This window comes from Sus scrofa, chromosome 12 (assembly GCF_000003025.6).
Source record: "Sus scrofa isolate TJ Tabasco breed Duroc chromosome 12, Sscrofa11.1, whole genome shotgun sequence".
In the NCBI taxonomy this organism is placed as follows: Eukaryota; Metazoa; Chordata; class Mammalia; order Artiodactyla; family Suidae; genus Sus; species Sus scrofa.
In genome coordinates this window covers 27,161,400-27,184,335 of record NC_010454.4, presented here as the reverse complement: position 1 = coordinate 27,184,335, position 22,936 = coordinate 27,161,400, and the positions used below count along the sequence as shown (strand labels likewise).

The 22,936-nt window shown below is 53.3% G+C and overlaps 1 long non-coding RNA gene across 1 annotated transcript; it reads right to left on the bottom strand.

Annotated features, from left to right (window-relative positions):
* Positions 13,735–15,578, bottom strand: LOC110255912. The gene is made up of 2 exons (XR_002336870.1): positions 15,014–15,578; positions 13,735–14,337 (listed from the first exon to the last, which is right to left on the bottom strand). It is a non-coding gene; the product is annotated as an uncharacterized LOC110255912 (long non-coding RNA).

Sequence of the window (22,936 nt, the reverse complement as noted above, 5' to 3'; positions counted from 1 at the left end):
TCCGGACAGGGCTGCCTGGGCCTCAGGGCTTGGGGACACCCCAAGCCCTGGGCTTTCGACCGCAGCCTCTGCTCAGGGATTTGAGGAGCAGGGAGGGCTTCTCACCCAGATCATTGAAGGCATACAACTTCAAGGTCAAAGTGGAAAGGTCCACCCGATTAGGGAGAAGGGGCCGCCTGGGCATCCATCCACTTCCTTGGCAGTACTCACTGCATACTCACCACGTTTCGGGTGGGCCAGGTAGCTCATTGAATTCCCCTGACAGCGCAAGAGGTATTATTGTCCCTGATTACAGGTGACTACATTGAGGCTGGGAGAGGCCAGGTCACATCGGTGCCTCTCCCCTTCGGGAAACTTCTTTCCTCCTCCCTGCGCCCCCAGGCTGACAGCCCAGGGAGGGGGTTAAGAGACCCTCTGTGCCTTGGTTGGTCTACACTCTCTGGCTGGGCTGGGAGTTTCCAGGGCCCTTGTGGCCCCGACTCTCAGCCCAGGCAGCCTCATCCTGTGACCAAGGTGGGGCTGGGAAACTTTATCGACTCATCTGGGTGTGCCCCTGAGGGAGAAGGCATGGCCCACCTGACCGCTGACCTGTCCTCCAGACCCGAGGCTGTAAATGGCATGTTCTTAATAGGATCCCAAGGAGCAGGAGTGTTTACTGGGGCAACTGCTTATATAACTGACCTCTTATAGCTATAGAGTTGGAAAGATTGTAAAGGCATTCAACATCCCCCGTGATGTCACCAGCTAAAGAGGACCAGCGTGAGTATCTGGCGGTAGATTTCCTCTCTGTCCAGGGGGATATTCAACGTGAACTACAACTCGATTGTATTCTTTTTTATTCTTTTTCTTTTTTTTTAAGGGCTGCACCCATGGCACATGGAGGTGCCAGGGCTTGAGGTCGAATCAGAGCTGTAGCCGCCAGCCTATGCCCCAGCCACAGCAATGCCAGATCTGAGCCTCATCTATGACCTACGCCACAGCTCACGGCAATGCGGGATCCTTAACCCACGGAACCAGGCCAGGAATTGGACCTGAATCCTCATGAATCCTAGTGGGGTTCATTAACCCCTGAACCATGATGGGAACTCCAGATTGTATTCTTCCTTAGGGGCAGGGAACACAGGTATTTTGTTGTTTGGATTTTTTTTTTAATCCCCTTCATTTTTGGGGGGCTTGTTTGGAAGCTTTTTTTGTTTTAATCCTTCCTAGGACATAGCACAGACTTCAGGAAATACTTGTTCAATGAAAGAATGACAAGCAGAGCTGGGTAATGGTTGGGGCCAGAACGCTGGCTGACTTTAGGCACCCCCAGCACCGGGCTGAGAAGTCCCATCGCCATTCACCATCCAGCGATTTTGGGCATCCCTGGCGTGTGCTCAGCCATCATCCAATATCACATGGGTTTGTTGACATTTCATGTGGCCATAGCATCAGCCCGGGTCTCAGCCTCCTCACAGAGATGCCAGCAGCATGGAACCCCAGGACTGACCTGTGAGGTTCCTCCCCTTTGAGCACCTGAGAGGTTGTTAAGAAAGAAGGAGACAGGAGTTCTCATCGTGGCTCAGTGGTTAATGAATCTGACTAGGAACCATAAAGTTGCGGGTTCAATCCCTGGCCTCGCTCAGTGGGTTAAGGATCTGGCGGTGCCGTGAGCTGTGGTGTAGGTTGCAGACGCGGCTTGGATCCCGCGTTGCTGTGGCTCTGGTGTAGGCTGGCAGCTACAGCTCTGATTCGACCCCTAGCCTGGGAACCTCCATATGCCACGGGAAGAGGCCCTAGAAAAGGCAAAAAGACCAAAAAAAAAAAAAAAAAAAAAAAAAAAGGAGACATTGTGGCACAGCAGAAATGAATCTGACTGGTATCCACTAGGATGGGAGTTCAATCTCTGGGGATCTGGCGTTGCCATGAGCTGCGGTATAGGTTGCAGTCACAGCTCAGATCCTGTGCTGCTGTGGCTGTGGCGTAGGCCGGCAGCTGCAGCTCCGATTCAACCCCTGGCCTGGGAATTTCCATATGCTGTGAGTGTGGTCCTAAAAAAGAAATAAAGAAAGGAAAAAAAGAAAGAAAGAGAGAACGAGAGAGAAAGAAAGAAAGGGAGTTCCTCCTGTGGCTCAGTGGCTAATGAATCCGACTAGGAACCATGAGGTTGTGGGTTCGATCCCTGGCCTTGCTCAGTGGGTTAAGGATCCGGCGTTGCTGTGAGCTGTGGTGTAGGTCGCAGACACGGCTCGGATCCCATGTTGCTGTGGCTGTGGTGTAGGCCAGCGGCTACAGCTCCAATTCGACCCCTGATCTGAGAACCTCCATATGCCGCAGGTGTGGCCCTAGAAAAGACAAAAAAAAAAAAAAAAAAAAAAGAGAGAGAGAGAGAGAGCAAGAGAAAGAAAGGAAGAAAAGAGAGCCCTGGAGGAGCTCATATTCAAAGAAAGCAGGAGGGGTGAAGTTGGACTCAGACACAGGAAGGCTGTCGGCTGTCAGCCCAGAGGCGAAGGTCTCGGAGATTCCCTTCTGGAGGCTTCCGAGAAGGGGGCATCTCTGTGCACTGGGTCAGCAGCCACCCACCCCAGGGCAGGGGGAGGGGCCAGAGACTTCAAGAGAGTGAGGATGCTGGGGCAGGCAGTAGGGCAGAGGAGGGTGTGGCAGGAGGGCAGAGAGGGGGGACAGTGTGGTTTTGCTCCCTGGGCAGGGCGGGCCAAGGACGCAGGCGGGGAGGCACCGGCTTTGTGGTTCTCTGTTGGCTCAAGGCCCTCTGAGATCCGGGAGCTTGTGGGAGGCTTGGACAGAGCTGGCCTACTCTACAAAGGTACTTTAGGATTCTTCCTGGAAAACCAGCAGGAGGAAGCTAAGGATGCCAGGCTGCCAGCCCATGCCATCAGCCCTGGCCAAGGCGGAGGCCACAGGGGAGGCCCTCGGACCCCAGATCCAAATCCAGACTCTGCCACGTTCAAGCTGGGTGCTGGTGGGCAGACAAGAGATTTAACCTCTCTGAGTTTTAGTGTCCTACACTGTGAAAGGGGGACTTAGACCCACCCCAAACCCATTTCCTCTGTTCACCTCCCCCTCTCAGAGTTGGCAAGAGGATTACGCAAGATAAATTAGGCCAAAGGGCCTGACACATCCAGGTTCTCAGTAAACCTACTCTCCCCTAAACGGCAGTTCTCAGAATTGACTGTACACCCGAAATGCCTTGTCCCCAAGGTTAAACCTCAGCTCTTCCCCACCCCTTGTCGAGCAGATCTCAGTGGCCCTGGGATTTGCCTTTGTCTCGAGACCCCAGCCCACGTGATTCTGAGGTGGCAAGACCCCAAGATGGCACTGAATACCCTAAAGCTCAATTGCCAGGCCAGGACCCTGAGCAGGGGTCCCAGGTCTCCCCTGCACCTTCATGGCCTTGCCACTCGCCCAAGGCTCCAGACCACAGCCCCTCCCTCCTGAGGGCACCGTGGGCCGTGTTGCTGAGATGCCATGTGGGTTTGTCTGCCTTCTCCACCCTGTGCCAACCCGCCCAGCAGGCCCCACTGCCTTGGCAACGCATTGCAAAGTCCACACAACCACAACGGGAAACTGTGCTGGGGAGGCTGGTCCTGCCCGACGCCAGGGGAAGGGTTTCCATGGCAACGCTGACATCACCAGGCTCAGCCCTCTGCAGAGCCAAGCTCTGAATGGAGGCGCCTGGGTGTTCACGCTGCAGCCCCACAGAGGAGGGCAACCCAGGGCCTCTGCTGGGATCCAATCCCAGCCTCCATGAAGGTCTGGGTTCAAAACTCAGCCCTGCCCCTGACTTGCCAGGTGGCTTTGAGCAAGCCACAGGGCCTGAGACTCACTCAGTCTTTTCATCTGTGAAATAGAGCTGACAATAGTTACCTTTCATGAAGACAAAAGGAAGTCATGGATGACAGGTGGGAAGTACATTGTAAAAACCTATTCCAACTGGGAATGGCAATTTCAGGTATTTCTAGGGGAGTCCCCTGACTGCCAGGCCCTTTGATATGGAATCTGGAAGAAAAGCATGGGAAGTGGGGAGAAGACACAGTTATCCATCAGCTGCCCCTGGGAAAGCTGATGACTTTTCCCTACCATAAGGAAAGTCATGGGGGAGTTCCTGTCATGGTGCAGGGGAAGCAAATCTGCCTAGGAACCATGAAGCTGCGGGTTCGATCCCTGGCCTCGCTCAGTGGGTTAAGGATCCGGCATTGCTATGAGCTGCGGTGTAGGTCAAAGATGAGGCTTGGATCCTGCGTTGCTGTGGCTGTGGTGTAGGTTGCAGACTCGGCTCAGATCCTGCACTGCTGTGGCTGTGGCAAAGGCCAGCAGCGACAGCTCCAATTGGACCCGTAGCCTGGGAATCTCCATATGCTGTGGGTTCGGCCCTAAAAAGACAGACCAAAAAAAAAAAAAAAAAGGCAAGTCATGGGATTAGGAGACTATAGGGTCCAGACAGCGGCTCAGGGCCATTCTGGTCTCATGCCCTCAGGATTCGAGGTCCAGGAAGCCGGTGTGACTGGCTCAATCATATGCTGTGTGCGGATGGAGACAGGGTGTCCACGAGGGTTCCCTGTGCCCCGTGGGTGGGCCCTGGGGGTAGAGCCCCTCTGTTCTTCACACAGTGGGAGTCACAGACTGCTGGGCAGAAAACCAACAACGGAAAGTCAGGAGCACAAAGCGGGAGAGGGTGTGACCTTCTGTGGGTTGGAGTCCAGCCCCGATGGGCCTGGCAGCGGGGGGCTGAGAAAGGCCACTCCAGTGTCCTCTTTGCACCTTCTCCGCCTTGGAGGCTCTTGGCAGGGCCCTGGCCCCGTGTGAAGACGGTGCCCTTGGTTGTTTCCCTCCCTGAGCTCTGGCTGGGGGGCCGGCTCTCTTCTCCAGCAGTGTCCCCCCGACTCCCCGCACACAGGGTGAGGGCCTTTCCTGGCCTCAGCCACCTGGCCGAGGGCAGTTCTAGGAAAAGGCCTCCACCAGCTGCCCCCCCTCCCTGCCCCGGCCTCTTCCCTGTCAGGCTCTGTCTCCAAGGGAATGACTGGGGCCAGCCCCACCCCCCACAACAGTGGCTCAGCCTGTACTCTGGTCCCCATTCTGCCAGACTCTGCTCAACTTCTGCCCAAACGCCTGCACCCAGGGCCAGCCTCTGATCCAGGGGGCCTTCCAGGGCTCCCGGCTCCTTGGGGGGAGGACAGACCTCCCACCGTGCCAGGGGGCACTTGTCAACCTCTCAGGATGCTTCTGTATATTCTAGACCCAAATGCTCCTCGCTCACTGTAGGAAGGCCTCTCACTCTGTTCCCGGCTCCTTCACCTCCCAGGGCCAGGGCTCAGGCCTGCTGCAGGGGAGAGGAGGGACCTGCTGCCTGGCAGCTGGGATAGGGTCACAAGGGTGAGAAGAGGCCTTCAGGTCACTTTTTGAGGCTGCACAGTCCCTGCAGACCGGGGGAGGTTGGGGAAGAGCTCGCTGCCCACATGCCATGATCTGCCCTTGGGTCCTTATGGACCTTCTGCCTCTCTGGGCCTTGAACCGACTGGTGCTCAGCTCACTGCAACCTCCTGCTCATCTGGATTGCGACATGTCACTGTTTGGCTTCAAAATGTTGCTGAGGAGTTCCCGTCGTGGCCCGTCGGAAACAAATCCAACGAGGCACCACGAGGTTGCGGGTTTGATCCCTGGCCTCGCTCAGTGGGTTAAGGATCCGGTGTTGCCATGAGCTGTGGTGTAGGTTGCAGACGTGGCTCGGATCCCGATTGCTGTGGTTGTAGTGTAGGCCAGCAGCTATAGCTCTGATTAGACCCCTAGCCTGGGAACCTCCAAGTGCCACTGGTACGACCCTAAAAGGCCAAAAAAAAAGAGTACTGACTGCTTTGCTGTACAACAGAAATTGATAAAACATTGCGAATCAATTATAATTTTTAAAAAATGAGAAAAAAGCTGAAAAACAGAACAGAACAGAAAAAAAAAAAGGAGTAGTGACCGGACTTGGGCCTCTGGAGAACCAGCCATAATTTTTCCAGGCTGGGTCTCCTGAGGAAGGGGGAAACGGGGTCAAAGTTGAAAGTACCTGGTAAGAGGGTCCCTTCTGCCAAACCAGGTGATGGGTTCTCCAAGGCTGCCTCCTTCAGCCTCCTCCCTGCAGGAGGATGGTCGCAACGTCAGGGTCAAGGCCTAGTATCTCTCTCCCGGAACAGGGTGGGGAGAAGCCCAGCTCCTCAGGCCACTTCCTCTGGCCTTAGAGAGGCTCCTAGAGCAGGCTGAACCATGACCCTGGAGTTCCCATTGTGGCGCAGGGGAAACAAATCAGACTAGGAACCATGAGGTTGCGGGTTCAATCCCTTGGCCTTGCTCTGTGGGTTAAGGATCTGATGTTGCCATGAGCTGGGGTGTAGGTCAGATTTGGCTCAGATCCCACCTTGCTGTCGCTGTGGTGTAGGCTGGCAGCTGTAGCTCCGAAGCGACCCCTAGCCTGGGAACCTCCATATGGTGCGGGTGTGGCCCTAAAAAGCAAAAACAAACAAACAATGATCCTTGGCTGGGCCAGGACTTTGGACACCTCGGGGGCTCAATTCTCCATTCTGACTTGAGTGTGGACAACCCGGGACCTGTGTACATCACATGGCTTTGCAGGAGGAAACACACCAGCCTCCAGCGTGGGGAAAGCCCCAGCTGCAGCCTGCCATAGGCAGCTGTGCTTGGTTCACCTGCCCCATGACCCTGGCTCATGCCTCCCACTGACCTGGGCAGATTCCTTAGCAAAAACCTTGGGCCCCAGCAGGGCAGCAACTGGTTTCCATGAAGCAGGAGCCCGCTGCTGAGAGTGAGGACCCCATGCTTCCCCATGGGGAAATCCTGGAGCCTCCAGCTCCTCTGAGGCTGAAATCTCGGCGGATGATGCCCTGAGAGCTGTGGGGGAGGGGCCGCTGGGCCCACGCTGTGTTCCTGCCTGAGGCCCTGGCACACATTTCGCCATCGCACCTTCACTGAGACCTGGTGAGGAACCCAGGGAACCCAGGAGGAAAAGGAGTCACAGGTTGTCCCCCATGGAGCCTGTGTTGCACACAGTCTCTGACTGGGGAGCACTGCCCACCCTGGGCACCCGAGGGCTCAGGTGGACTCTCTGGGTGTGGGTGGGTGGGTGCCTGTCTCCTCAAAGTCTCCAGAAGCTAGAGAAACCACCCTCTGCCCACCTGGGATTGAGGGCGGGGGGCAGGGTCCTCCTTTTTCCTTCTTCTCCCTGGAGTGTTGACACCAGGCGAGCACCGAGGGACGGGGGGGGACCCTGCTGGAGAAAGGGCCAAGCTAACACCAGTCAGCATGGTGGCACCAACACCCTGGGATTGAACAGAGGGTCTCGGGCCGGAGACAGGAGAACCCAGCAGAAAGGGGAAAGTCGAGAGCTGGTCTGAAGCCTCGCTCTCAAAGTGACATTCCACCCGGAGACAGACCCCTGCGGGTCCCCAGCCCTCATCCTCACATTCAGATGGGAAACAGTATGTCCCGGGGTCCTTTCTCTAGAAGCTCAGGCAGGCCCCGCATAAGCCAGGGAGCCGCAGACAAGCCTGGGTCCCCAGCAGGTGCCTGGAAGCCGGGTCTCCCTTAGGCTGAAGGGCCCTAATCTCGCTGACTCGAGGTTTCCTCATCTGCAAAACCAGCCCTGCCAGCGAAGGCTGTTGTGGGGGCAGATGAGATCCGTGTGCCCAGCTCTGTAATCAGGCAGAGGGAGGCCAGCGGCCCCACCCCCGACCACATAATAGAGGGGTCGAAGGCCAGCAGGGACAGTTGGTTCTGTTGGAAGAAGAGGAGGCAGTGAGGGGAACCCCCCCCCACCCCCACCCAGCCTGCTCTGCCACTTGGCTCTGCCGTGTTGAGCCAGGAAGGCCAGTGACTCATGGTGACCTCACTCGGCGTGGCCTTTGTTGCTCCTTCTGTGAAATGGGCACAGCGGCTCCGGATGAAGCCATCTCCCCATGAAAGGCCCTGGGTGGCATCTTTGTTCTTATTCATCTACAAAGACCTGTGAGGGGGAGATGCCAGAAGAGTGAAAACTCCAATAAGCTTCACTGGCCGTCCTGCACCCAGAGCCCGCTGGGTCTCACACTGAGAGCTGGTGGCTCCTTCTCGGTCACTTTCCACAAACAACCAGAGACAAGTTACCATTTAACCAGCCCCTGGGAAATGGGGCCAAACTCTCCAAATGGCAAACCAGCAGGACCTGTTTGCTGGAATGAAATAACCCGATTGGACGTGGCACATGGCTGCCCTCCCACAACCCTCCCCCTCCCCCTTGGCCAGCCCAGCAAGGTGACCTTTCTGAGGTCTCTCGTGGGGGAGGGGCTAGTGGGAGGAGCCAGAGCTGGGGCTCACGTGGTCACAGGAGAGTCCAGAGCAATCCACAGGTACCTGGGTACAAGGGAGAGGCAGGCTGGGATGGGAGGGGAACTGGAGAGCAGGGGGCTCCCCCAAATCTACAGCCTAGGGGCCAAGGCAGCCAGGGAGGGAGCAGATCCCAGCCTCTTCCCTCAGCCTTCCCACATCCCAGGGGGACCCTCGAAGGCCTCCTCTCTCAGGCGCCTCTTGAACCAGTGGCCCCCCACATGGCTAATGGCCATGCGGACCGCCAACGCTAATTGAAGAACTGCTCGTCTCTAGTCCTTGGCCCCAGGACCCTGACCCTTGATCAGTTCAGCAGCTAGATTCCCCGGCTGTCCGAGCAAGAAGGGTGGAAGTGGTCTTAGGAAGATGGGGTGGGGGTCAGATGGGGAGATCGTGGATGGAGGTTGGCTTACATTTTACTGGCCTCTTATTTTCTATTTTATTTTTTGCTTTTTAGGGCCACAGCTATGGCATAGGGAGGTTCCCAGGCTAGGGGTCCAATCGGAGTTACAGCTGCCAGCCTACACCACAGCCACAGCAATGTCGGATCCAAGCCGCCTCTGTGACCTACACCACAACTCATAGCAACGCTGGATCCTTAACCCACCGAGTGAGGCCAGGGAACGAACTCGCAACCTCATGGTTCCTTGTCGGATTCATTTCCGCTGTGTTGTAATGGGAACTCCACTTTACTATTTAAAAAAAAATTCTGGAGTTCCCGTCGTGGCACAGTGGTTAACGAATCCAACTAGGAACCATGAGGTTGCGGGTTCAATCCCTGGCCTTGCTCAGTGGGTTGAGGATCCGGCATTGCCGTGAGCTGTGGTGTAGGTCGCAGATGCGGCTCGGATCTCACGTTGCTGTGGCTCTGGCGTAGGCTGGTGGCTACAGCTCCGATTGGACCCCTAGCCTGGGGACCTCCATATGCCACAGGAGTGGCCCAAGAAATGGCAAAAAGACAATAAATAAATAAATAAATAATTCTTTGCTTTAAGTGACATTGGATTATATGTTTTTACCCTCCTTAAAGTTTTAAATAAATTTAAATTATAATATATTTCCAACATACAGGAGTTCTCTCATGGCTCAGTGGGTCAAGTGTCTGGTGTTGTCACTGCCCTGGCCTGGGAACACCTGTATGCCAGCGGCATGTGCCCCTCGCCCCCAGCCCCCAATTCAAACATACAAAGAAGTGCAGAGCAATAGTTTAGATAGCTACACACCCACCAGTAAGCTTGAACAAATGTTAACATTTTGCTGTATTATTTGGTCTCCTTTGGTCAAAAGTTAAATGTTGACAATAGAACTGAAATTCCTCCCTAGCCCATCTCCTTCCTCCCGCCCTCTTCAGAGGCTGCTAACTGGAGACTGGTTGGTATATTTTCCCATGCATGTTTTCACACTTCTTTTTTTTTTTTTTTTTTTTTTTGTCTTTTTTGCTATTTCTTTGGGCCGCTCCCGCGGCATATGGAAGTTCACAGGCTAGGGGTCCAATCAGAGCTGTAGCCATCAGCCTACGCCAGAGCCACAGCAACTCGGGATCCGAGCTGTGTCTGCGACCTACACCACAGCTCACAGCAACGCCGGATCCTTAACCCACTGAGTAAGGCCAGGGATCGAACCCGCAACCTCATGGTTCCTAGTTGGATTCGTTAACCACTGCGCCACGACAGGAACTCCTGTTTTCACACTTCTGTGATACACACACACACATGCACACGCACACACATAACACGCACACATATATACGGGTCCATAAGCAACCTACAGTGTGGTTCTGTATGTTTATACAATGATGTGTGAAATGTGAGCTGCAGGCTGATGCTGGAACATGGTTTTCCTCCTCGGTTCTCTGGGGCCTGGCCAGTGAGGTGCCTCCAGGGTGGGGCCTGAAGGAAGCAGGGCCCGAGCCCCTCATCCTCTTCAAACAGAGCAGCAAGTCTCTCCTCTGGTATATGCGCTGGGCTTCTGCATACGATCTTCTTTGAAAAATAGGATCCATTGCTTGAAAGTTACAAGTCCAAGGGAAACAGCTTACCTGACAGAGGGTCAAACTAGGGCCAAACAGGGGAGGTGACAGCTTCCCCATGGGATTCCCTTGTTAAACAAAAGAAAGAGAGGGATTCCCATGGTGGCGGCAGTGGAAACGAATCCCACTAGGAACCATGAGGTTGCGGGTTGGATCCCTGGCCTTGATCAGTGGGTTAAAGATCTGGCATTGCTGTGAACTGTGATGTAGGTCGCAGATGTGGCTCGGATCTGGCATTGCTGTGGCTGTGGCATAGGCTGGCAGTTACAGCTCCGACTGGACTCCTAGCCTGGAAACCTCCACATGTCATGGATGCAGCCCAAAAAAGCAAAAAAAATAAATAAATAAATAAAAGAAGAAGATTAAATGGCACCCAGTCCAGAGGCTGATTTGCTCCTGGGTCAAGGAGAGACAAAAGGTCTGGACCTGGGGCCTCTGAGGAGACCAAATGACCAACCCTTAGAAGAGTGGGCAGGACACAAGGAGAGCCCTGGACTGGGGCTGCCCCATGTGACAGCCTCAAGCCCCCGTTGCTATGGAGGCCTGGACTTGATCTTGGCCCAAGCTGAGGAGCGCTGCAAGAGTGAACCACACATCTAATTTTGAAGACAGTGCAAAAACCAAATATATGTGATCTCATTAATTTTATATTGATTACATATTGGAACAATAATATTCAGGATATATTGGGTTATCTAAAATATATTCCTAAATTTTTTTTGTCTTTATTTTCAGGGTCACACCCAAGGCTTAAGGAAGCTCCCGGGCTAGGGGTCAAATCAGAGCCATAGCCACCAGCCTACGCCACAGCAATAGCAACTCCAGATCCAAGCCACATCTGCAACCTACGCCACATCTGCGACTACATTTGAGGCAATGCCAGATCCTTAACCTGTTGAGCCAGGCCAGGGAGCAAACCCACATCCTCATGGATACTAGTTGGGTTTTTAATCCACTGAGCCGCAATAGGGAATCCCAATATTCCTCAAATTAATTGTACCTGTTTCTTCTGTACTTTTAAAAACTCTATGGAGGCGTTCCCATGGTGGCTCAGGGTAATAAAACTGACAAGAATCCATGAGGATGTGGGTTCGATCCTTGCCCTCACTCAGTGGGTGAAGAATCCAGTGTTACCATGAGCTGTGGTGTAGGTCACAGACGTGGCTCGGTTCCTGCGTTGCTGTGCCTGTGGTGTAGGCCGGCAGCTACAGCTCTGATTCCCTAGCCTGGTAATTTCCATATGATGCAGATGTGGCCCTAAGAAGCAGGGAAAAAAAATGGCTCTAGAAAATTTTTATGTATTTTTTTGTTTTTTTATCTTTTTGGCTGTGCCCATGGCATGCAGAAGCTCCCAGGACAGGGGTGAAACCAGCGCCACAGCAGTAACCGGAACCATAGCAGTAAAAACTCCAGATCCTTAACCCACTGAGCCACCAAGGAACTCTGAAAAATTATAAATTATATATTTGCTGGCATATTTCTGCTGGACGGAGTTGCTCTAGGCCTTATGCTCAGAAGCAGAAGCTAGACCACAAGAATGAGGCCAGGGCTGCAGGAGGCTGGTCTCCAGGAGCCCTGAGTGGTGGCTGCTTCTCACAGGCCACATCTGGGTGCTGGCCTTTTTTTTTTTTTTTTTTTGTCTTTTTGCTATTTCTTTGGGCCGCTCCCGCGGCATATGGAGGTTCCCAGGCTAGGGGTCGAATCGGAGCCGCAGCCACTGGCCTACGCCAGAGCCACAGCAACGCGGGATCCGAGCCGCGTCTGCAACCTACACCACAGCTCACGGCAACGCCGGATCGTTAACCCACTGAGCAAGGGCAGGGACCGAACCCGCAACCTCATGGTTCCTAGTCGGATTCGTTAACCACTGCGCCACGACGGGAACTCCTTTTTTTTTTTTTTTTTTTTTTTTTTTTTAGGGCTGCACCCAAAGCATATGGAAGCTCCCAGGCTAGGGGTGAAATCGGAGCTGCAGCTGCCAGCCTGCACCATAGTCACAGCACGAGGGATCCGAGCCGCATCTGCAAACTCAGTTGACAGCAACGCCAGATCCTTAACCCACGAATCGAGGCCGGGGATCAAACCTGAGTCCTCATGGATACTAGTTGGGTTTGTTATCACTGAGCCGTGACGGGAACTCCCCGGGTGCTGAGTTCTGATCAGAGGAGAATGAGACTGGTTAAGTGCCTCCCTACCTCATTGGCAGGGGCTCCTCTCCCTGGGGCCCTCCTACGCTTGTCCTCCAGGGCCCAAGTTTGCCCCATCTCTGGCCTTCAGAGCCAACTCTGAATCAGCGTAAGCCATCTCCACCTGGCATTTCATCTTCCACTTGCCATCCCCCAGTGTGCACAGACCCTGTGGGGTCCGGACAGCACAAGCACCCTCTTCTGGATCTTCGGGCACCCTTTTCTATAAGGATGACAGGGGCTTTGGTTGCTCCTAGCCCATCTTCCCCTCTGCTGAGCCCTGGGGCTGGGCTCTTCTTCCTGAGGTCCACACGCCCCCCAGAGACATACACATGGCCCATGGGAAGAAGGTTCTTGGGGTCTGGCGTGAGTTGCAGGAGACTCTCCCATGCAGCCTCAGCACACACTAGGGCTGCAGGAGGTAAGAGGGGCCGCTGAAGGGCTGGAGGCTCCAGACACAATGCCTCTGGTCTAGAGGACCAGACCATGGTGGAGGATGCCCAGCCCACCTCGGGGACCCTCCCCCAACCAGCCTTGTCTTCTCATGCACCATCGCCCAGGTCTGTGAGTCCTGCCAATTGCTCTGTCTTCCCCAGAGTTGGCAAAGTTGACACTTCCCTGTTGGAAATTCTCAGCTTTCACCCTGTGTAGCTGGGAGCTGTCAGCCAGCAGCTTTTCTCTGTCAAGGTAGCAGTGAGGAGTCAGGGGAGGGGGCTGCCCTGCTGAGCAGAAAACGAGGGAAATGTCAGGTGCTTAAGTCCATCTGAGAGAGAGCAACCTTTCCCCCTCCGGGTGTGTTGGGGGGAATAGAATCCGGGGTGTAACAACTTTGGAGTTTTCATTGTACTGGGTGGGGGGGATAGGCAGTACCCTGCACGGCTACCAAATAATACAAATGCACACAATAAAATATCCAAATAATACAAAAGCCCTCAAAGTTTTTTAAAACGCTGACGCATCATTCACCTTTCATCATGGGCCTTGCGCCTCCCAAGGTGGGTGCCCTCCGACTCCCCCTCCGCCCTGCTCCACTTTGCTTTGGGAAGTCAACACAACCGAATTTTACAAGACATTTCCCTGGAAATATGCCTTCTAATTTAGAGAAAGTTGTCAGCAGAGGACCATGCTCCAGAAACCACAGGCTATGAAGAATGAGCTGACATGTTGAGAGTTCACTGTTTTAATCAAATAAAACCTACAACAAAGTTAATCTGACACACAGTTAATGAGATAATCATTGTTGCGCTTCGTGGGAATTAGGCATTAATGGGAAAGAAGTTTTTATAAATGATAGTAATTATACTGTTGCCTTTACTCAGCCAAAATTTTTAAAAGATTTTTCTGCTTGTTTTGTTACCTCCCTTGCAAATGCTGTCAGTCTACATGATGAAGTTTCCTGGGCATTTCTGTGTCGTTTTGTCCCCTTGCCCCAACCCAGGTCACGGGCAGACAGCAAAGTTTTTTTGAGCACCTACCATGGGCCACGACGCAAAGCATTCAGCTTGGATCATCTTGTTGAATCTTCAGAAGAATCCCCAGAAATAGCTTGACAAAACAGAAAACTGAGGTGTCCTTTTGTGGCTCTGCAGGTTAAGAATACAAACTAGTCTCCATGAGGATGCAGGTTCGATCCCTGGTCTCACTCAGTGGGTTAAGGATCCAGTGTTCCCGAGAGCTGAGGTGTAGGTCACAGATGCGGCTTGGATCCCATGTTGCTGTGGCTGTGGTATAGACTGACCCCTAGCCTGGGAAGTTCTATATGCTGCCCTAAAAAGGAAAAAAAAAAAAAAGAGAGAGAGAGAAAGAAACTGAGATTCAGGTTGGTCATGGAAGCAGGAATGAGCCAACCCAGGCGGACGGCCCTGACCCCGAAGTGCTGGCCAGCCCCTCTCCCTCATGGTCCCTGGCTGGCCACTGCTCCCCGGGGACATCTCGTGCTGGGCAGCAGAAGCGTCAGGCTCTGTGACTGCCCAGGAGGATGCTGCCTGAGCTCCAGCCTGCAGCGCGTGGAAAGGGGTCAGGGCAGCATGGGCTTTGTAGCCGCCCGGGCCAAAGTTCACATCCCAGCAGCTCACTGAACCCCTCGGAGCCCTGGAGACTTGATCCATCGCACAGCGAGGGGAAAGTTCAGGGCTCCAGCTGATGTCAGTGAAGGCCGAGCTCAGGCCTGGCTCACAGGAGCGGGGGAGCAGGAGCAGCCCTGGCACCTGAAGAAAACAGAGGTGGAGGCAGAAACGGGAGGTAGCGCAGCCCCGTGTCTGGGAGCCTGGGCACAGGGGCTCCGATGCAACGAGGGAGAGAGCATCCTTTCCCACTGAGATTTGTGACCGGGGCGGGGGGGGGGGGCGCCGCGGGGGACACCTCAAGGGGCAAAACCGTCCCAGAGTCTCTTTGGGACCAGCTGTAGGTCAGCCCAGACTCCATGAACAAGGCCAAAACCCACCTCCAAGCATATCTCCTAAAAAGCCGCAAGCTCCCCAAGCAGTCCTTTCATGCCCGTCTGGGTTATAAAAGGGTTAAATCCCAGCATCCAGTCCGCAGCAAGGGGAGGGAGTCAGCCAGCAGGAAAGCCCAAGTGGGAAGAGAACTCAACAGCAAGGCTGCCAGCACCGTCTGAGACAAACTTCTGCCAACTCACCATTTGCCCTGGGCCTGCCCTATTTGCTGTCACCAGTGGGGGACAAAGAGAGGTTGTGTGCAAAGGTACTTTGTGTTCCTGTGGCAGGGGGCCAGCAGGGGAACTCTTGTCACCTGGCCTGGCTGAGGATTCCAGGGCAGGAATGACACCACCAGGGTCATCAACAAAACAGGACTGAGTGGACACTGTTGTGACCCTAGAGGGGCCTTTGCCCCGAGGCCCTGGACCAGGTGCCACTGAAGCTAGAAAGGCCATCTGGGGCCAGTAGTGTCCTAGGGCCTCACCAGTGTCTCAGCTGGCCCAGGTGCACTCTGTCCTCTGAGCCACCGACAGAACACAGAGAGCAAGAGTCACAGGGCTAGGAGTTCTCATCGCGGCTCAGTGGTTAATGAACACGTCTGAGATCCATGAGGACGTGGGTTTGATCCCTGGCCTTGCTTAATGGGTTCAGGATCCAGCGTTGCCTTGCGCTGTGGTGTAGGCCAGTGGTTGCAGCTCTGATTTGACCCCTAGCCTAGGAACCTCCATATGTTGCAGGTGTGGTCCTAAAAAAGACAAAAGAAAAAAAAAAAAAAAAAAAGAGTCACAGAGTGGCATCTAGGCTCTAGAATCAGCTCTACTTGGTGTCCAGACCCAGGACAATTTCCTTCCTCTGAGTCTTAGTCTCCCCACCTATGAAATGGGGCTAATCAGGAGGACACATGCGCTCTGACGCATGTGTGGAGCCCAGCGGCTTGTTCAAATGAGGGCTCTGTCAACGCCAGCCATTTATAACGACAATATACATATGATGATAATTCATTCCAGAAATACCTGTTGAGCACTTGTGACAGGCCAGGTACTGTGCAGGGTGCTCCTGAAGATAGAAAGGTAAGGAGAGTCCCACCCCTCCTAGGGGGCACACACCGAAATAATTCTAACCTAAGTCTAGGAGTATTGAGTGACGTGGAGAGAGGTGTTCCAAAACAGGCATTCAGGGACGGCTTCCTGGAGGAGGAAGCATTTCAGCTGCGTTTGGGCAGCTGGTCAACTGGTGGTGGGGGAAGAGAGAGAGGACTTGGTGCATGAAGAAAGAAGCAGAGGTGTAAAAGAACATGCAAGATTTGGGCACACAGAAGCTCCAGTATCCAGTGGGGGCCGGTGGGGAGTGGTGGTCAGCTTCCCTGATGAGAGAAAGCATTGCTTCCCCCCCAACCCTGCCCCTCTGCCTCTGCCTCACTGGGTGACCTTGAGCCAGGCACCCCCTGTCTCTGAGTCTGATGAATGGTTCCCCATCTTTTCCTCCAAAAACTCCAGTTCCTCCTTTCATTTCTCTCCATTCTGCCTTCCGCACATATGCCGAGTCTTGGAATGATGAAGTCACTCAAGGTTTTGACAAATGTTGTGAGTGATCAGTCATAGGCAAAGGGAAAGAGTCCCCCCTGACTCCAGTGTAGGTGGCTGGGAGGCCGAGCGGACACTACTGCCGTCTAGAAAGGCTATGATGAGGCCTGGGCTGAGGAGAGTGAAGGGCAGCTGGAGATGGGTTCCCTGGGTCAGAAGGCAGAGCCTGGGTGATTGATGGCTGGGTGCAAAGCCACAGAACCCAGCAGAGGTGGGAGTGGGGGTGGGGGGACAATTCCCCCACCTAAGGGGTGAGACAGAATACTAACTCAGGTGGTTAGTGTAGGAGCATGGGCTCTGATACCTTCTTTTTTTTTTTTTTTTTTTTTTTTTTTTTGTCTTTTTGCCATTTCTTGGACTGCTCCCACAGCATATGGAGGTTCCCAGGCTAGGAGTCCAATGGGAGCTGTAGCCACCGGCCTACACCACAGCCACAGCAACGCAGGATCCGAGCCTCGTCTGCGACCCACAGCTCACGGCAATGCCAGATCCTTAACCCACTGAGCAAGGCCAGGGATCGAACCCGCAACCTCATGGTTCCTAGTCGGATTCGTTAACCACTGTGCCACGACAGGAACTTCCTCTGATACCTTCTTTCGATATGGATATTGATTAACATTTGTGGCTTAAGGGCTCCAGGGAGTAACACATCCACTCGTTTTATTATAGGAAAGGTACATTCCCCACAGACGTTGTTTACTATAGGAAATGCGAATCTCTAGCCCACTCCTCATCTGATAAAAAAGGAATGAGAGGAATGGTGACTTAAGCTAAGGAAAGAAAAGGACAAAAAATCCCATAAAACTTTCAGGACACTTCCAACCCTAAAAGCCTTATTGAATGAGGACTGACCAGGTAATTGGGCCAGGCCAGTGGGAGAAAACCATATCTTTCCGGACCCCATGTTAGTACCCCCGCCCCCCGAATCTTTAAGGGCTAAAAACCCCTAAAGGACAATAGAGAAGGGGGCTCTTCTCCCCGCTCCCAGCTATCCTGGGTGCTATTTGCTTTTCTTTAATAAAGACTTAGCTTGCTTGCTGCCTGTGTGTTCGCGGCGTTCATTCTTCGACTGCTGTGAACAAGAACTGGGATTCCAGGATCATCTTTCTGGTATCAGGGGGGACTAGTGAATTGGTGCGAGCAAGCTGAATTTGAGGTGCCTCTAAGATATCAGGTGGTGAGTCCAGTAGGAAACGCAGTTAGTAGCAGGGGCTACAGACCTGGAAATCACTAGATGGGGCCCAGACAAGATACCCAGGTTATCCTAACCCGCTCAGTGCCTTTGACCTATTCCATGGGAACCAGGGATGCTGAAATAAGTGAGGAACAGAGGAAAAAAAGAGAATGGCAAGGAAGTGATGCTCCCGGGCCTCAGTTTCCCCATTTGTGGAATGAGAGGAGGTGTTGATGGGGAGGGAAAAGACTAGCTCTTCTTGCACCTTTGCTTTAAAACTCTTGAGATGGTCCAGGAACAGCCTCTGTTCCCAGGTGTGGTCTCTCTGCCAAGGCACCTGGCCTCTTTCCCTTGGGAAAATCCTGAGGCTCTCTTGGCTACCAGGGCTTCTTCCTGTTTCCTCTGTTGCTAGTTCTCAATTTGGAGTTCCTGTGGCTTGGGCTGGCAGGTGAGGAGCCGTGGGGTTTGTGCTGGAGGCAGCCAGGCCCTGTCTTGCTGGCCATTGTCTTTGTTATCTGATGGGAGATTGGTAGGCGGGACCAGTGGGGCTGGTGCCTAATGAGTGACTGGTGTGCCAGCCAATGAGACAGGCTCAGGGTGGGGCTTCTACTTCAGCAGTACAAAGTGTCTTATCCTTTGCTCCCGCCCCGCACCCCAGATCAGAAAACAGTGGGCAGAAAGAGACCCTGGAACTGATTTTTAATCGTTCCAAAAGCCTAGCAGAATCAGGACATTTATCTGTGCGAGGGCTATACAGCCTTACCTAAAATGTCAAGTTTCTTTGTTGGAATTATAATGGAGAACATGATAAATATACATTTATTCCATGATTACTAATTCAGTCGTCTGTTTTCTATGAAGCAAAACCATGACATGCTCAGAAGCCTTGGTTGGTTTTGTTTCATACAAAATTGGCTCCTGAATTAACAATTACTGAAACATGTAATTTGATAGCCCTAAACTTTTAAAACAGAGTGTGTGTGTGTGTGTGTGTGTAGAGGTGGCATAGCAAAAAGGTAATATGCTCTCATTTTACAGATGATAAAACTGAGGTGCTAGAGTTCCCGTTGTGGCTCAGTGGTTAACGAATCCGACTAGGAACCATGAGGTTGTGGGTTCAATCCCTGGCCTTGCTCAGTGGGTTAAGGATCCGGCATTGCCATGAGCTGTGATGTGGGTTGCAGACGCAGCTCGCATCCTGTGTTGCTGTGGCTCTGGCGTAGGCCAGTGGCTACAGCTCCGATTCGACCCCTAGCCTGGGAACCTCCATATGCTGTGGGAGCAGTTCAAGAAATGGCAAAAAGACAAAAAAAAAAAAAAAAAAAAAAACCCACTGAGGTGCACGGGGCAAGGACCCATCTCATGGTCACATGATGAGGCAGGGATCACACAGCAGGGAGGACCAGACCCCAAATATCCTAAACTCTAACCCTGGGCTGTCCTTCGGGCTCTGGCTGCTGACGTTTACTGAAAGTACTGTGGGTGGGGGGAGAGGAAGCGTTAACTAATTCTGTACCTCCAGGCCAAGGCCGACAGCTGCCAGGAAGATAAGGGGAGGGGACCCCTGAGAATAAACCGCCTGTGGATTGGAGAGATTGAGCAAGGCAGAAAGAACAGGTGCAGGTGACAACAGCGAAGGGGGGAGGGGAAGACAGAGAGACAGAGAGACAGGGACAAGGAGAGATAGATGGAACCAGACAGAGCCGAGGAGCTGGGGCTCCTGGGACCCTTGACGACCCATGTGGTGTGGAAGGCTGGATCCCACGGGGAGCAGAACCTGGTCCCAGGCCCACACTCTCTATGATCCCATGGAGGATGAACTGGGCCCCCCAAGGGCCCCGAACTGCAGAATCAGCAGGGTCTAAAGGGAGCACCTTGGCCTAAGCCGTGGGGTGAGAGTGACAGGTGCACCTGGGGGGCCAGCAGCCCTTTGACAAGCCAGCAGCAGCAGCAGCAGCAGCAGCAGCAGCGGCCCCCACCCCCGCCCCGGCCCCCCACTCCCAGAGGGCTGCCAGCTACTGCCGCATACAATCCCTTTGTCTCGCTGGCCTTGCCTGGAACAAGCACTCTTATTCGGAGCCAGCCCCATTTAAAACCCGCCCCCAGCAAGTAAGTGGGGAGCCCAGTCTGAGGTGGGTGAAAGGGCACCAGGCTAAGGATTCCAAGTCCACGGCTCCAGGCCCTGTCCTGTCACCGACTCCCCGCCTTTCTCTGGGGGCAGTTAAACCATCTCCACTCAGAGTAAAGGTCTGAGGGCCTCTCTGGGCTTCGTGGCCCAGAGCTTGGTTGCAGGAGCCGGGTGGGTGGGTGGCTTCCCTCCCCTGTGCGCTTGCTCTGGAGGCAGACGATGGGCTGGGCACTGGGCAGCCTCCCTCCTCTGCTCCCTGGGGGACCCTGTGCTTGAGCAGCAGGCCGGCACCTGTGTGAGGAGTGGCCAGGCGTCCTGCCCGGAGCTGAGGAGAAGCTACCCAGGAATTGAGCCCAGGCCTTCTTGTTCAGCCAGAAATTCCAGCCTTTTAAGGATCCAGGGCCAGAGAGGAGCCTTTTCCAGGGCACCAGGGAGCTGTTTTTCCAGCTCGGCAGTATCACCAGGCCTTGAGGGAGACTTCCCTGCTCTTCGATTGGGTTTTCTGGAAAGACACTTGGCTTGCTCATGGTGAGATTGTCATTGGACAAGCTGGCCGGGTTGTGGTCCCTTCTGACAAGACGGAGGCTCCGGCCCTTCATCCAGGCTCTCGGGAAGGAAGGATTTTTCTAATCAATTCTTTGAGATTAATTTACAGACAATAACATGTACCCATTTTAGATGTACTGGTCAATGAGTTGATAAAAGCATATGTTTGTGTACCTACCAAAATAATCTCCATCCCCTCAAAGATTCCTTCCAGCCCCTTCCTCAGTCAATCTCCACCCCCTACAGTGGCCCTAGGCACTGACTGATCCACTTTCTGTTCCTACAGATTAGAGTTGCCTGTTTCATACATATTAATGTTCTCTCTCTCTCACTCCTTTTTTTTTTTTTTTTTTTTGTCTATTTAGGGCCACACCTACAGCATATGGAAGTTCCAGGCTAGGGGTCGAATTAGAGCTGCAGCTGCCGTCCTACGCCACAGCCATAGCAACGTGGGATCTGAGCCTTGTCTGCAACCTACACCACAGCTTGTGGCAATGCTGGATCCTTTAATCCACTGAACAAGGCCAGGGCTCAAACCCGAGTCCTCATGGATACTAGTCGGGTTCGTTACAACTGAGCCACGACAGGAGCTCCCTCCTTGTATTCTGTGTCTGACTCTTTTTTTCAGCGTAATAACTTTTCGATTCATTCACCTCATCGTATGTATTGGTAGTTCTCTCCTTTATTTTGCTGATTAAATATTTCATTACATGGATCTATATCATAGATTATTTATCTATTCCCTGGTTTTTAGACAGTTGGGTTGTTTCCAGGTTGCCACCATAATGAATAGAGTGGCTATAAACACAGATGTATAAGTCTTGATGTGGGAGTTCCCTGGTGGCTCAGTGGGTTAAGGATCTGGCATTGTCACTGCTGTGCAACCACTGCTGCTGTGGTGTGAGTTTGACCATTGATCTGGGAACTTCCCACATGTCGAGGGTGTGGCCAAAAAAGAAAAAAAATTTTTCAGTCTTTATGTGGATGTACGTTTCCGTCTATCTTCCATTAGTACCTAGAAGTAGGACTGCTGGGTCGTAGGATAAGCGTATGTTTAACTCTTTAAGAAACCACCAGGAGTTCCCATTGTGGCACAGCGGAAAAGAATCCACTAGGAACCGTGAGGTTGCGGGTTCGATCCCTGGCCTCACCCAGTGGGTTAAGGATCCGGCATTGCTGTGAGCTGTGGTGTAGGTTGAAGACGGGGCTTGGATCTCACTGCATTGCTGTAGCTGTGGTGCAGGCCGGCAGCTGTAGCTCCAATTGGACTCCTAGCCTGGGAACCTCCATATGCCAAGGATGCAGCCCTAAAAAAGCAAAAAAGAAAAAAGAAATTGCCAAACGGTTTTCCAAAGTGGTTGTGCCCTTTCACAGTGTATGTGTGAGTGTGAGGGATTTTGAATGCTGCCCCTTTGCTATTCTACCTCTTGGCCTTGTCTCCTCTCCAGGGACGGAGCAGCCTTGGTGAGATGCTTTGGTGCTTCCGGGAGGGGAAGGGAGCCCCTTGGCCCCACCAGAAAACATTCCCCTGCTCCCTCAGAGCGGCTGCTCGAGGTTGAGATTAATGAGCTGTGCTGAGTTAGAGGAGGGATTAAGGATCTATTTATACCTGAGTTTAAGCAGATGCATTGTTGGCTAAAACGCTGTAATTATTTTCCTTTTGCGAGTTCTTCCCATCCTGTGCGAGTGTTTTTAAACAGAGCTCCTGCCACCCTGGCAGCCTCACCCTTGTTTCCTGGCCTGCCCTGCCCCCCACCCCCCAAGGTAAAACCATTTCTTCCCAAGGCTGGGGGTGGGTGGCTGCTTCTGTTCCCGAGCCCCGCTTTTCACCAGCGTGGGCTGGTAGCTGGAGTAGGCAGCCTGTAGCTGGAGAACTTGGCTGTTTTGTTCCCAGTGTCCCGCCCCAGCTCTCACCCCCACCCCCAGCCCATCACATTGTTCCTCCTTGCCGTCAATCACTGGGGAGCCTTGGACACCCCGAACTCCAAATGATGCAGCTGCTCCAGGAGAGAGGATGAGGCTTTCTTTTTGTGTTCAGACATTCACTAATTGCCAAGAGGTGGGAAGGACAGGCAAAGGAAGATCTTCCCCTGGAGCAAAGTTTAAGGAAAACGATGAGCCTGGCACGGCCATGCTGGCCCTGTTCCTACCCCTGTTCTGACATTTTTAGGCCCAAGCCAATAAATGACTCCTTAGGATAAATTAAGATCTTCTTGGAGTTCCCGTTGTGGTGCAGTGGAAATGAATCCGACCAGGAACCATTGAGGTTGTGGGTTCGATCCCTGGCCTCGCTCAGTGAGTTAAGGATCTGGTGTTGCCATGAGCTGTGGTGTAGGTCACAGACGCAGCTTGGATCCTGCTTTGCTGTGCCTATGGTGTAGGCTGGCAGCTGGAGCTCCGATTGGACCCCTAGCCTGGGAACCTCCATATGCCGTGGGTGCAGCCTGAAAAAGCAAAAAAAAAAAAAAGATCTTCATCATAAGATCTAGAGCTGGAA